Source organism: Lissotriton vulgaris, chromosome 1_1, assembly GCF_964263255.1.
Source record: "Lissotriton vulgaris chromosome 1_1, aLisVul1.2, whole genome shotgun sequence".
NCBI classification, from domain to species: Eukaryota; Metazoa; Chordata; class Amphibia; order Caudata; family Salamandridae; genus Lissotriton; species Lissotriton vulgaris.
In genome coordinates this window covers 1,533,589,994-1,533,606,398 of record NC_141685.1, presented here as the reverse complement: position 1 = coordinate 1,533,606,398, position 16,405 = coordinate 1,533,589,994, and the positions used below count along the sequence as shown (strand labels likewise).

General features: G+C 40.6%; 1 protein-coding gene across 1 annotated transcript in view; it reads left to right on the top strand.

Annotated features, from left to right (window-relative positions):
- The window catches only part of MGAT4C (MGAT4 family member C), a 1,083,724-nt gene that overhangs the window by 298,929 nt on the left and 768,390 nt on the right, over nucleotides 1-16,405 (top strand). Inside the window, exon 2 of the mRNA XM_086936888.1 lies at nucleotides 10,869-10,985. The gene's annotated coding sequence lies outside the window, so the exon portion shown is untranslated. The remainder of the gene's footprint in view (nucleotides 1-10,868; nucleotides 10,986-16,405) is intronic.

The window sequence follows — 16,405 nt, the reverse complement described above, 5'->3', positions numbered from 1 at the left end:
TAATTCCAGTGGCCCCACAGCAGGCAGCACATGTTAAAAGTGCTTTTGAATGAAGCAGGGAGACTGTGAAGTTTGCGAACTTAGTTTGGTGTGCGTGCAAATCCTGCATTGCCAATCCCTGGTGAGTTGCAGCTACTACTGCTGAAACAACGCCAATGGAGGTACCTATGGGTGAGGCATACTGGCCTCAAGGGCAGGGCCAGCCATAGCACTGGTGGTGTCCTGTGCATTAATGTTTGTTAGTGCCCCCCCAATGACCACCTCTGCCATGGATTCCCTCACTGCCACCCTTTAACTGTGCCCCCCAAGTCTTCATAACCACTCTCTCTCAGATGCATTTAATTTGATTTACAGCGCCACCCATACCATTGTAGGGTGTCAGAGCACTTTACATCACACACATTACACAGAGACAATCAATATGTGTGTAAATCACTGTATAGAAAATGTTACATAAGACAAAGGACTACAAGGTGTAGGAGTCACATGACAAACATACTAGTAGCCTGTATAGTTTTATAGTGATTGGTCTGGAGAAACACAATAGCCGGAATTTAAAACGTAATACCATGGTTGGGGGTTCTCCTTAATAATCAGAATTGATTTCTGTCCAAAAGAACACTTTTTGGGACATTAGGATAATCGAAGACTGGGGGTGGATGGGGGGAAACATAACGCTCTAATTTATACCTTGCAGTTTGTATGCAGCTCTTAGATGACAGTTAATAGCTCACTGTTCTAAGTTAGGATTTTAACTTATAAACTGCAAGTAACAAAAGGATCTCTCTGACAAAAGCAGTAGCCCACTGACCTATTTACATTATGTGCACTTTGTGATCTGCATGGCGCATGTTCTTTGCAGTCGGCACATCAACCCTTTGAGCTACCTTGCATCAGTCAAAACTTCCACTAGACAAATTTCTGATCTCTCTATAGGAAGAACATTAATCACCAGAGTCATCATGACATTTTTATTGTTGCCGAAAATTGCTGGAGGCCAGGAAGGAGGTAGCAAGCGTTTTTAAAACCATAATACACTTGCAAACATGATGCCTCCACCTAAAGTCAGCACCCGGTGCGGTCACACTGGTTGCACCGCCCTAGAGTTGGCCCTTCCCAAGGGTCCTGTGACCTCAGTGACTGTTGTTCTAGGCTGTGCTGCTTCATTGGCCTGCCCTCAAGACTGGAGGTGAACTTCAGTATGGATAGTGGTGGACAAGCCTTCAAGGTAAACCTACACTTGTCATGCTGGGGTCCACCTACTGGTGCGAAGACACCAGGGGCCTCATTTATGAGGCTGTGGTTCACTTTTACGTCGCAGTGAAAGCTATGAGATTTCACTGCGCCACTTCTAGGACTCAAATGCGTCAAAATCTTACGCCTGCCTCAAAGCAGGCGTAAGACTGACATAGGCCCTTTCACATGGGACTTGCCCCATGTGAAAGGACACATTGCTGGAGTTGCGTCACTTTTGTGACACACTCCAGCAATGCATCACTTTTGCGCCTACAGATACGTCAGAAATACTGACGTATCTGTAACTCCTTGAGACATGATGCGTCATACTGTAAATATGACGCATCATTGGTGTCGCAAGGACGGCGCAATGAAAAGTGACGCATCGCTGTTTTCACGCAGCGATGCGTCACTTTTTATAAATGAGGCCCCAGGACTTCCAAGGAGTTGCAAAGCCTTCTAAGGTCTAGCATGTGATTGTGCTCTCACAAGAGAGTGGTCTGGTGGACTGGTTATTAAGGCTGAACCTGATTCCCAGTTCCAAATTCAGCAGCTCTGACCATAGTGCCACATCCTCTCCCCCACTGAACACCGTACTGTCCCACTGAGAAAAACTCCCACTGTCTTCAACTACAACCCAGTTGTTGTCCGCTATAAACACCTGGATGCTGCTCAAATTAAATTACGCACTAGACAATAGCAATTTGCAACCTACAAAAAAAAACTAACAACATCCTGGAAAAAGCAAACACTTGTAGGGAATGCAAAATTTAGCAAACCATGGGAAATGTAAGCAGAAACAACATGTTTACCTTAATGCTTTACACTCACTATTCAGAAATCAGTGAGTGCTTTTGCGTGAAAAGTTAAGTACACGACTACAGGGCGCTGAATGGACCCTTTTCAATGGCCATTGCTGATATCCTTACAAAACGTAAGCAGTATGGTAAAAAGACCACATCCCTGGATGCATGTCCGCAGCACATATTTTGTTTTCCAATCCACACATTGCAGTACCTCCAGGATTGGTGCATCAGTTCCATGTCCAGGGAAAACAAAGACAAGAAAACAAAAATAGCGCTTCACTGGCAAACTCTGTGAAAGTGGCGCTAATGTGTTTCAGTGTGAATAAAATCAGTTTGGCCAGTTTGCTACCACTCTGTCTTACTTTATTTAGTTATTTATATATTTTTCATATTTTAAGCCTTTTATTCCAAATGCTGCACTTAAAAATGTCAGAAAAATACGACATTTCCAGCAAAAGCGTCTTTCTTTTTTGGATCCATTTCACAGGGAAGCAAATGAAAGAAAGGAGAGGAGAGAGAGTGAGAGTGAGAACCCCGTCTAGAAGTCACGGTTTTCATGGGTGTCCGCTGGGGGGCAAGGAGGGTCGCTCCATGGGGGGGGCAAGCGCCCCTCCTTGCTCCCCCCTGCGGACGCCCATGATTGTCCTCTGTCCATCAGAGCCGACCCCAGACCATACATTTGGGATGATAATCACAATTCCAGGTTAACTTCAGTGCACCAAACACCATCAAACATGAATGAGCTCAAGATATGATGCATGAAGAGGAACACGCAAATCAGAGGATCATGGGAGTGGAGAAGGCCCCTTGGCATTCAGCCCCTGGGAATGCTTACACATCGTCAAGGGAATCTCAGCTGGAAACGAATACTTCTACCTCTGGGTCAGTCTCGGTTCCAGATGATGGCTCCCCAGCACCCTTGATCCCTCCTGCTGTAAGGTGCTGGTGTCACCATCTCTGCTGTTCTTTAGGTTTTGGTCAGAGCATCGGAAATTTGGGGAGACAGGCCTGCAGAGAATACTTTGTTTGGTTACCCAGTCCCAAGCCACTTCTGGTGTTTCAAAAACAGAAGGTCTTAGAATGCCAAATGCACATATTACGTGATGAGGCATAAGAAGCTTAACGTTAAATTTCCAAAACTACACAAATTACATCAGTGTAATTTAAAGTCCACCTAGGACTAGACATCATAGTTCACTACTAACCCCTAACTGGCATAATTAAATTACGTGAAAGTCCCTAGTAAATGGCACTCTGTGTATCCAAGGCCTGTAAGTTAAATGTCACTAGTGGGCTGCAGAATCTATTGCACCACCACTAAACTGACAAATTAAAACATATCTACCGGCCTGGCTCTGTAGTCTTAATATGCAGTTTTAATACTCTATATGTGACCTGGGAATTAAACCTTTTGCCAGGCCAAAACCTTCCTTTTAAATATTGTTAGGTATGTCCTAAATGCCAATAGGGCTGGGTGTAAGTTATTTGAAAAGCAGGACATGTGTTCTTAAAGTACGTTTTACATTTCCTGTCACTAAAAAAACCAGAGTAAATTGTGACTGTGGGAAGGTGGCCCTCCTATACAAAAGTACTGTATGACATTATAACAACTTATGATACTTAACTTTAGTTCAGGAATAACTGGAACTATGGTTCAAATATTCAAATTAATAGGAATATAAAATGCAGTCTGAATGTCAAAATGAATTTTAAATTACAGTTTTTAGAATGCCACTTTTGGAAAGTTGTTAATGATCAGGAAATAAATAACCCTAATTTACCGCGGATTGCTGTGTTTATTGTGTATTGTAACTGTTTTGGAAATCCCACTTACAGACAGTGGACATTTCTCTGCACTTACTGCTGTTTGTGCCTGACAACCTGCTTCTAATACACATCTGGGGTGGGTGACAGCTACACTTTGTGCATTCCCTCCAGACAGCCACAAACACAGGAAGGTGAGGCTCATCTGCATTCTGAGCACTCATCCTCATTCATCTGCCTTCTGATGGGTCTTCTTGGGCAGGGAGGAATGGAAGGGGCTGACTCTTGCACTTCCATAGGCAGAGTCCTGTCCACACACAAAGCACTGATTTACCCCCAAGAGATAGCCTAGCAGACAGGACTGCATTGAAAGCGATCCTTGTGCACTCTAGAGAGCTTGTTTGAAGTCACTCCCTACATCAAAAGCACTTTTGGGTATGAGTAATGGGTCTCTGACCCACCCCCCTAAAACCAGACACTTCTGGATCTTGAACTGAACCTCTGTCTCAAGGATTGCTGTACTGCTGAAAGGACTCAACTGGACAGCTTTTCTTGAAGAAATGCTTTTCTGCTTGTTGCCCTACTGCTCCCTGTCGCTGCTGAAGGAGAGCTGGACTCTGCCTTCCCTCCAAATTTTCTCCAAGGGATTGACTCCTGTTTTCTGAAGTCTCACGGAAAAAAAATACTTCTTGTAGTTCTGCTGGACTCTGCCATCTGTGAGTCCTAACCTTGCCTGAGGTGTCTTCTACAGTTCTGGCCTCAGAAGTGAGTTCCGCAGCTGTATTGCATCAAAATCAACCCATCGTCACCACTTTGCTGATCGAACACCTTTGGTGGTGATGCAGTGCTATACGGAGAGAGTCCTGTGCGGCTTGACAATCATTCAGAACCTAACTGCGAGGATTGACAATGACGCAGCCAATCCGAGGACCCATCTGTATTGTTCAATGGTGAGGCAACTCTTATCCGAGGTCCTGACCACGAGGGTCCACTGCGATGCATCGACCCAACTGCGTGAATCAGAACCAATGTATTGCCTTCACTGCGTGGAGATGATCAATGCATTTCGTTGCTTGTGACAAGAAAAGCTACTTTGTTCACTGGGGCCTCTGTGTGTCCTGTAGCCGGTCTGCACTTTCATAAGGTCAGCCTGAACTTTGACTTGATCCCAGGCTAGTGAGTACTACAGTAACCTTTTTAGCACTGCTTGCTTTTAAGCGCTTTACTGCATTTATTCCTTTAAAATTCAATATCACAACTTCTATACAGTGGAGTTTTGTCATTTTGGGCTTGTTCCATTCAGAATGTAATAATCTATTATTCTAAACCAGTGTGGAGTCTTTTTGTGGTGTATTCATTGTGTTACTGTGTGTGTGTGTGTGTGTGTGTGGCACAAATACTTTACGCTTTGCCTCTTAAGATAAGCCTGACTGCTCTGTGCCAAGCCACCAGAGGATGAGCACATGTTATCTTTTAGTGTGTATCTAGCTCACCCTGACTAGCGTGGTGTCTTCTGCCTTGCCTGGGTGCATACCTCAGTCAACAAGGAATCTCATTTCTAGCATGTGTTTTCCCAAAAAAATGTATGAGCCAAAGGGTCCACAGTGATAAGATTCAAAACAGCATTTCAAAATGCAGCCAATATTAATGACTGACTCAAAAAGGGAGTTTGAGGCCAGTATATTTGGAACCCATGAAGGTTTATTAAAATATTAAAGTGCTTTAGAGAAGACAAAAATATTGAGTCATAATTAAATAATTAGTCATAAGACATAGAAATCAATTGTCACTAAGGCACTTTAGCATTTGCAGTATATGCACCAATGAGCAAAATCTGAAAATAATAATCTGATTGCAAAATATGTAGTAAATTGATATAGAATGTGCAGCATCCTTATTGAGACACAAAAATATCTCTCACCCACAAATTCTGGGGCTTTTGTAAGTAATTTCTCTATAAAAAGTTAAGTAAATCGAAATTACATTGTCAGTATGAGGAGATCAAACGTATCAAAACTGGAGCCATTTAGAGTTCAACATTATAAAATGTCATATAATATCACCATCCTATCCCTATTCCACAAATTAATGTTATTTGTACCCATTCTGACCTAATGTCTTTGAAGATGTACAAAACAAATATGGTTTAATAAACAATGAAAAGACTAATGAGTGAATGAACTACAGTGTGCGAGCCAGAAGAGCATTGAAACGGATCTAAAGGCGTCCCCTAAAGTTCTTTGAGAACAACATGTCATTACAAAACAAACAGTTCTAATTTTGCAGCGTACGTTGTGAGCCAGAACAGTAAACATGCATTGAATATTTTGCAATAACATTCATGTTAATTCATGATGGAATCAAGGGGCTGGTGGCCTAATTTAGAAAGCATAATGCTGTACATCCCAGCCTTTTTCATTTTAATTCCAAATGACTCATATTTATATATTAATAAGCACACATGTTTCTTATCAGGAAATGACATCTAGTTAAATAACCCTAGAAATTTCCAGTGTAATCTTTACCTAGCATCCCCTGAGTCCCACATGTGAAAAGGCAATGGGAAATAAAATCTGAACACCAATATCGTAATCCAAATGCAAAGCAAAAAACATTTTAATTTATCCACTTCATTTTGTATTGATTCTTCTACCTATTAAGGGATGAAACATTAACATGCTGGATTTATTGCTCTATTTGGTTGAATTTCTATGCACTGCTCACATTGTATCAGCAACACCCAAAAAGAATAGAACTCTGTCAGATCTCACAACCAGATGTAACTCTGCATAGAATTCGGTGATGAGGAGTTTAAGTTCCACTGAAAACTTCTTTAACTTGAAGAAATATGTTAGGTATGGATCACTCACACAGTTTAGTGAGTGAAACACACCAGAGTGTAGACGTGATTGATATCCCAGCAGTGAGCCAGTGAAGGAAGCTTTAAGACCCTGTCTTCATAATATAAAGGCTTAAAAACCAGCTTACTCTACCCGTGAAAACTGTAGTTTTTACAGGGTCTATGCCACCGACTCGGAATCATGATAGATGGTTGTCTTCTTCTGATACACTCAAAATAATAGAGTTCCCTGATGTCACCGACAGCACTCCTGCATATGTATAGGCCTTGACACAGATTCTGTATAGACCACGCATAGCTAAACCTATTAAACTGTCCTTTCTCTATCACTCACGTCGAGCGAATGTCTAATTGCATTTATCCTTTTGATTTAGCCTGGACTTGCCTCTGAGCTAAAGCCTCAGCATAGAGACAATCACACCTCAGTCATTAGCACACATGAATAACTAATAAAGCAAATTACTTCCTTGAGCAGCATGACTTCTTTCATGGACTATAAGTGCTGCATATCCTTTTGAATAGGAGTGTTACTGTAAAGAGCATTAAAATTGCAGGGTAAGATTCAGATCAGCCTAACCTTCAGGGTGCGGATAAACATATCCACATGATGCTTATAATGAAAGATTTTAAATTATTTCAGAGGACTCAGTCCTTTCTAAGGAACTTATTTTTCTTAAATTTGAGCAATAAGTCGATTCATTATTCATATGGGGCTTTGCCTGCAATATATTAGATGTTTTAGAGCTCTGCTATGGTGATATAATTCTAGAATATTCCAAAACTGTGAGCTTTGAAATTTACAATTTAACAGAATGAGCAATGTCAACACAATCTAATCAATTGATTTGTTTTACTTATTTCAAAAGTAAAAGTTTGTAATCCAGTGTAGCCCCAAACGAAGATGCTACTCATTGTAACACTAAGGGGTATATTCACAAAGACGGGTGATAACTATCGCCATCTTCAGTTATCGCAAGAAAAGTTAACGCCAACCCTGATTAATATCACCATGTTAGTGGGCTATTTTCATGACCATAGTAACAGGGAAGGGGTGTCAAAACCCATGTAGTAATCATCGCAATGGCGAATGAAAATCCTGCGTTAGCCGGCGATACATTGTGAATGGCCAGTTATCGGCTGAGAAGTCTCATCATAACTACTTTGAGCTCCCGGCCCAACACTGCCCCTGCTGGAAGCCAGGTGTCACTGTGAGACTGGCAGCATGGTGACTGCGGCAATCATCTTCCTCGAAGTCTGACCATTTGTTTTAACCAAAAATACTGTCATTTGAGTGGTGCTAACTTAGGCAGACACCTTCCATCTGGAATACCTGCTTCTTGAAAATGCTCCTGGCTGTGTTCCCTTCCATGCTGCAGGTAGTTTTCCTGCTTAACACCAGCAAAAGCCAGGTGTAAAATCCTTGGTCCTACCACAGGTTATCCACTGTTTTTGCTTCGCTACGCAGATCTGGCAGTTTGTTGTGAATGTGGTGTGGTTTTCTCGTGTGTTTTTGCACAGGTACCCCTACACTACATCTTATTAGTGCTAGTTGGTGGTGTCAAGCGTGGAGATAAATTTGGGGGCAGTTATCGCGGGAATACTGGTGTTGTCTGCAGTTTGCACCAGCTTGTGAATGGGGTGTTAATTCTTTCACCACTTTTAATGCGTTAAAATGGGGATAATTCGAAGATAAATCTTTGTGAATATGCCCCTTAGAGTGTGTGGTAGTGGTTACTTTATCTCCACTTGTTCCCAGACCTGTTTTTCTCCACCATGGCAGAGACTGACATCGCCTTACCTAATTTAGCAAGCATTGCCAAAGTCAATAAGAATAGGACCTCAATGGCTGAACTATTGGCTTTTCCAATGATTTTTGCAATCACATTTGTACACATCTGTGACAATGCATACACAGTCATGCAATGACGTTTTTGAAAAAAGGCTTTTCCCATTAAAAAATGTTTTTCCAAGATGGCTGTTGGTGTCACAGCGCATGCACACATCAAAACATGTGCATTGGGACCCAGGTGTCTTGATGTGGCAGTCATTTTTAATTTATCAGTCTAACATGACAGACACCTATGTTAGACTGAAAAATTTTAATATATATAAAAAAGATTTTTAAAAAAAGGCAAGTAAAGAGTGGCACATTTTGCGAGGGGTCCAGCAGCATTTTGTATCTACCATACCCTCTTAAAAAATATTTCTATAAATAAAATTCACATAGGAAATGGTTATGAAGTTGTACAAGCAGCCTGCATCAGGGAGCAGGGGAGTGGGTATTAAAACAGAGAATGAAAAGGGAATGTGGAGGACAGTTAAAGGGGGAATCAGCACAAAGAGGAAGGAGCAGTAAAACACATCACTTCAGACAGACAAAGACAAAGTAATAGTGGTTCCCTGTACTCAATAAAGGTCAGCGGTATATACGTGAACTGATAGCATTACTGTGAGACCAAAATGCTTCTGGCCCGCCAATCAGATTAATACAGAGAAAAGTCATCACATTAGGAACATTAATGGTAGAGAGACCAAAATTAATTAATCATGAGGAAAGGGCTGACCAAAAGCCAACTATATGTGTTTTGGAAATGATAGGCCTGACCAGCAGACTGTAATTTGCAACCAGATTATAGTTTTCCAAACCAACCCATGACCAAATTGGCTGGTTAGGAAAATTCTGAGTATGAACAAACTCATTGATATTCTCTAAGAAAGTTGAAAAGTGCAACTCAATCCAATTGACGTCCATCAAAGGATTTGTGGCCTGCTTGGCTCTATGACTGACTTTCAATAAATTCGTTGTTTTTTAAATGCAGCCAAATTTTCTTAAAGAAAACAAGACCATGTTTAAAAAAAGGTAACTTATTTTTTTTCAAAGTTTGTTTGAGAGTTGCCAGTGGTCTCATGGACTACTGCCTGCTCCCCAACAAACTTTATTTTCTCTTCTGCAAATGAGGTGCCACTTTAACTTGGGGTTTGGTAAACTTTCAATGATATATGACCACAATTTCAGTCCCAAAACAACGATACATATGAATAGTAATTGCTTTTGGAAAGGACACCTAAAAAATGTCCCTTCCAAACAGCAATTCCTGATCCATTTTTAAACCCATTTAGTAGTCGGAAAACATTTTCCACTCCACTTTTACGGTTGAAAACTCTGAATTGGAGCATTTGTGACCCCAAAAATACTTTGTACAACCCCACATTATTTGCCATTTTTTGAAAATATGACAGTCATGTTCTGCCTTATGTCTTTATGGTTTTTACCACGAAATACATTGCAGACCACAATTTCTCACATGTACTTCATCTCAACGAAGTATAAAAAATGAAATTCCACGAGCCACTCCCCATGTCGATGCATAGTTCTCACTTAAACCAAAACCTACCTCCAACTAAGATCCAACATATTCTATACTTATTGTTCAACACAATAGAAATGATTGAAGACTTCTAAAGCCATGGACGGACTAACTAAAAAAACACATTTCATGACATTTTTCCATTTTCCCACGCTATAAATAGAACTTCCTTGATTGCTCTATGTAGACATAGGGCATCTCTCTCTCTCTATATATATATATATATGTATTTGTAAGATCATAAGAGAAGGTCTTAATATGATATTTTTATGTAATAAAATTACCCATGCACACATACGTGTGATGTATGTTTGTGCATTGTATATTTGGGAACATCAATGTTATTAGTTTCGAACTGCTGATAGTGAAATAATTCATATGCCATAGTAGCAGACCGGCATCTCTGTTCAGTGCAAATTAAACTTATTTACATACAAGCATTCAAGCTTTCTCTTAGTAATTCACAAAGCTGTGATTAAGGAATGTTCTTTTGCAGCATTTGATAGGGCAGCAGACATATTAGTTATCTTAAATGGTATATGGGTTTTGCTTAATTAATGTATTGCGTATCTTCATCATCATTAACTAGCAATGTATCCATGCATTGTATGTGTGTAAGTCAGACCTAATAAGAAGATGTACTTGATGTAAACCTACAGACAGTGTCAATTGTGAATCCTTTGCATGATGCATGAAGCTGAGCTTCTAAATTACAAAGTCAACTTAAAAGGGAAAATCACTAATACCTGTCCTTGAGTTCTTTATTAAACCTTTCGAAACATTTATTGCGGATATATTTTCAAATGTATTTTTTTTTCAAACATTATATTAAAGGTTACGGATTACCTGCGGATCGGATGTGGCTTCATCTGCGGCCTGTGAATAACAAGGGGATATTATAGAGCCAAGAGGAATCTCTGAATCAGAAACCTTCTCTTGCTTGGAATTGAGGTAAATCAATACAAGTTATTTAGCCCTCCAGCAACTGTGTTATCTAGTATTTCTTTGGTGGGAAAATTCCACTAATGCTAAATTGGATCAATGTTAACCAATCCTAGAGCAGCTGCAACTGCGAACCTACATCACTCGTTAGAGAAGAAATATTGTTCAAGGGGATAACATGTGGGAATTTTTCAGTGTAGTCCATGGGGTCCAGAGATGTGCTTCCCTCATTTCATAGGGGAGACTTTGTCATGGTGAGCATATAAATGTAGCATAAGAAGTGTTAGATCTGTATGCAGTGTTTGTTCCTTTAGAGGTAAAGGAAGTACATGGGTTGTAGATAATGGGTCCAATTTACAAAGGTAAACGTAGACGTTTGGTCTAAACTTAGACCAAACATATAAGTTTACGACTTTGGGAATTCAGAAAGGGAATTTATGAGTACTATCTTTATGTCTGCACTTCTGTCCTTGATCACATATTTCATTCGGCAGATGTATGAAAAATTTCATTTGAACCTCTGTCCCAGGTTGCCCCCACCATCACCACCTGTGGGGGGCCGACTTGAAGGGGCTGGCTTCTGAAGTAGAAGCTGCTAACACAAACATCTCTGCTTTACAGGAGTTCAGAACTAGCTTGCTTACTCTAAGATATGCCCTCAGTGTTACTCGGGCCTTCCTCCTCAAGTTAACCACCTAGGGGGTATCACCAACATATATCTGATAAGCCACATGGTGTGCCCTTGTGACCAGAGCCAACTGTTGTATACAAACATTGAGAGAGAAGAGAACAGTGAATATAAAACCACATGTGGATTCTGTAATTAATGGTTCTATGTTTTTTCTATTGAAAGCAAGGGGTTGAAAAGGTATTGATATGAAGGTTTAGCTTAAAAAATTGTAATTGAAAAAGTACCATGTTAATTATTTATTACCTTTCCTTGAAACTGCTTATTGAAAAGTTTTAATTTGAAATGCAGTTAAGAATCCCAGAATAATATTTTGGAACTAGATTCATTAGGAACAGTGTCTATTACAGTTGCAATTCATAGTGGTTTCCATTACACCATAATGTATAATGACAGATAATATTATATTCATTTATTAGTACTGTGGTCATTTTAATGTAGTGCTGCTAGATAAATGACCATTCCAAATGAAGCCCATGAACGTTTGGGGCACAATTTTATCACTGTTCATACAAATTGTACAGTTCACTATACTGTAACATATAGTAAATGTAGCATTACCTTTATTAATATTGTGTTTATTTATATATAATTTCAGAAGATGATTATTTGATCTCCATTATAAAGTGAATGAGGAAAGGTGTCTCACAAAGATGTGGGCATATTAGCAGTTCCTAATCAATAGGTTCTAATTAAATATTAGATTATGGACCTTATTTACAAATTGTTGGACAGGATTTAAATGTGCCTTAAAGCCTAAATCAATTTCAGGGGCAGGGCATCTGTTTTTTTTTAAAGAGTATCCCATGAGCCAAACTCTAAGTAATATCATTAGTTATCATGTTTGTGATAATTTTAATATCACTTTGCAAAAAAAGAGTTGTTTCTAAAAGTACAGCCAAAATGCTATTTCACCTAATTATTTAAATTAGCTTAAGGTGGTCAATACCTTTCCAGAAATGTAAACGTACCTTATTATAGCTCCGTCTGTTATCATGCATTCTCATCCATACATCCTAACTGTACCCAGCCTCTGAGTTGGAACATTTTCTATGCTGTGGCTTTGATCCATCATAAAACTTTCCAATCAAGATCACAGATCTTTAACTAGATAGTGTTATCTTGCCTGTAAAACTAATACGAGGAGTTGATGGAAACACATGTGACCATCCTGCCTGTATGTCAAACTCAGAGTAGTTCATCTGGTACCATTAAAACATGGCTTTCATTTTGTAGAAGGTGCAAATTACATTTATGGGGTTTTATGGCACAATGGATTATATTGTAAATGATAAGCAACACCTGTATGTTGTAATAAAGGTGGCAAATCATATTCTGTGTATTAACTTTACAGATGATTCATTGGATGTTTTTGGCATTGAGGTTAGAAGGGAATGTATGATTTGAGTTGATTGAGAGTCTTATGGAAATTCTTTTTTTTACCTGATGTACCATTTTCATGTTCAGGTGATCTGAAATAAATTAGAACATTTTGCTGTGACAAAATAATTGATGCATTGCTCATCTGATGGAAATACAGAGGGCACATCAATTAGATAGCTATTTGACTGTTCTCCTAGATTTATTTAATGAAGAATGGCAAATTTAGCAAGCTTTTTTTTGTTCGTGTAGATCATATAGTGGGACTGAGGTAGTGGGGAAGACCTAAGCATAATGCTTCTTTTCCAGCATTGGGTTTGAATGATATGAGTCACTGCAATCCTCAAACCAAATCACATTTATAAAGCATGAACTAAGAATTAGCTCAACTTGACCTAAGGAGGGTTACATAAAAATGCATCGTAAAAGACTTTCCAAAAGGTAAAACTTGTTGAGAGTTGTGTAATATTCTTTAGATCACCCATAAAAAGTTCCACTATTAAGGGTGGGCGTAGTTGGCAGAGTACTACTACGCAGAACTCCAAAAAGTTGAACAAAAACTTTGTGAACTCCGCTACTTCGCTCCGCAAACAGAGACCTTATATATTTTTGGAAAGATAGAAAATAACCTGTGCTTTACATACTAAAATGTATATAGTGATTTAACAAAAGTGAAAGTGATGATTTAGCAAGCAGTGAGGGAGGTGATGTTTTTTGGGATCCTCCCTAACCTAGGGAGAGAATCAAGCGGATGCCTTGAAAACAAAGTGCACATATTGCTGAACGATTCAGTGATGGTCCCATCGTCTTAGGGCCACCTCAAGCACAGTTATTATGAGCAAAAATACAATCCGAGCCAAAGGCCCTGCAAAGGATTATGGGACAAGATTAGCAGTGGGCAGTGAATATTATAGTATCCAAAATCAAAATAATTCTACAAAGAGCTGCAGTTCAACTGGTCATTACTAGGTGTCCCTCACGAGTCATGTTTGACCCAACCTACGAACTTTCTAAAAGTGGCATTTTCAGAACTGCGACTTGAAATCTGAAGTTACCAATAATATGTTTTTAAAATGACAGTTAATTTAAGTGAAATCAAGGCATATCTTACTATTCCCAATCAAATAGTATCTCGTATTAACTGTAATAACGTAACTCAATGTTATCCACTGGGAGAGATAGGCCTTATTGTAGTGAAGAGCAAAGTTAGGAGTTTTCCACTAGCAGGACATGTAAAATGTAAAAGTACATGTTCAACTTTCTAAATAGATGGCACCCTGCCCTATGGTCTTTTTAGGGCCTACCCTTTGGGTGATTTATATATATGAAAAGGGAATGTTTCAGCCTGGTGAGTGGTTTAATTTGACAGGTTGAAATGGCAGTTTAACAGACCTGGGGTAACGGTGACTCAAGAAAAAAACTTCAATGCTGATATTGAAATGTATACCAGGGATGGGAAAGTATCAGTATAGCTAAATGGCTAAACTAAAACATTTGACTATCAATATTTGTGGCCCTAATGATGACAAAAAAAGAAAAAGAGTGTCTGTTGGTTTACAATCAATGTGGGCTAATGTGGGCTAATATCCTTTCTGTACAAGAAACACACATTGAGGGTTCTGAAACCCATCTACTTAATAAATTGGGCTTCAGGGTGGTTACGGCCTCAACACAAGGAGTAAGGACAAAGGGTGTTGCTATATTGGCGAAAGGGGGTGGGATTCAATTCACTCGTTCTTTATCCGATAAATACGGACGATGGGCTATCGCAGAGGGTCAACAGAATAATGGAGCGAAAATTACTATCTGTACGATATATAGTAATGTTAGTGATGACCCAGAGGTACTGGATCACATATCTAATGAGCTTGTTAGTTGGCTTCTCCCAGTAAAAATCTGTGGTGATTTTAATCTTCATTTACCAAGTGACTGGACAGATGAACCAGATTTTCAGTACAAGGGCAGGAAGCCAAAAGTATTTCAAGCATTTAAAAATGTATGTCAAACCTACGGTTTGATAGATTGTTGGCAAAAAGAACATCCGATGGATCCTGGCTTTAGGTACTATTCCCATCCACATGCAAGTCATGCAAGATTAGATTATAACCTGGTTTCTAATACACTAGTAGCTGGCCATTCAATAGAAAAGCTACCAAGGGTACTCTCTGCTCATAATCCTCTTCTCTTAACTAATGAACTTGGTTCAACTAAGTATAATATGAAAACATGGACGTTTGAAATAGCACTACTGGTTAATGAGAGGTACTGTGATCTCATGCGACCGGGGTCCTCATCCTCCTGGACCTGTCAGCCGCTGTCAACACTGTCTGCCACCACCCCCTGTGCACCCGCCTCCACGACGCAGGATTCCGAGGCAAAGCTCTGGACTGGACCACCTCCTTCTTCTCCGACCGAACAGAGAGCATCTGCCTCCCTCCCTTCCGATCCGAAGCCACCAAGATCATCAGCGGCGTACCCCAAGGATCCTCCCTCAGCCTGACGCTGTTCAACATATACATGGCCCCACTCCCCCACGTCGCCAGACTGCACGACCTCAACATCATCTCCTACGCAGATGACACACAACTGATCCTCTCACTCACCAAGGACCCTGTCACTGCCAAAACCAACCTCCATGAAGGTATGAAAGCCATCGTCGAATAGATGAAGAACAGCCGGCTGAAGCTGAACTCGGGGACGACGGGGTTCTCATTCTTGGCTCCTCGCCTTCAGCCTGGGACGACTCCCGGTGGCCGACAGCCCTGGGAGCTGCTCCAACACCCACTGACCATGCACGCAACCTGGATTTATCCTCGACTCAACACTCTCCATGACCATGCAAGTCAATGCCATCTCATCCTCCTGCTTCAACACCCTCTATATGCCCCAAAAGATCTACAAGTGGATTCCCACTGACACTAGAAGAACGGTCACCCAGGCCCTCATCAGCAGCAGACTGGACTATGCGGGAGCCCAGGCCAAACTACTGAAATGACTGCAATGCACACAGAACACCTCAGCCCACCTGATCCTCGACATCCCATGCCACAGCCACATCACACCCCACCTATGAGACCTGCACTGGCTCTCCGTTAACAGGTGGATCACCTTCAAGCTCCTCACCCACGCACACAAAACCCTCCACAACACCAGTCCAGCATACCTCAACAAATGGCTCACCTTCTAAACCCGACCCGCCAGCTACACTCCGCGGACCTCGCCCTCACCACCGTCCCCTGCATCAGGAGAACGACCACCGGTGGCAGATCATTCTCCCACCTTGCTGCCAAGTCTTGGCACCCCCTCCCCTATCCTCCTACAGCAGACCGAAGACCTACTAACCTTCAGAAGGCTGCTCATG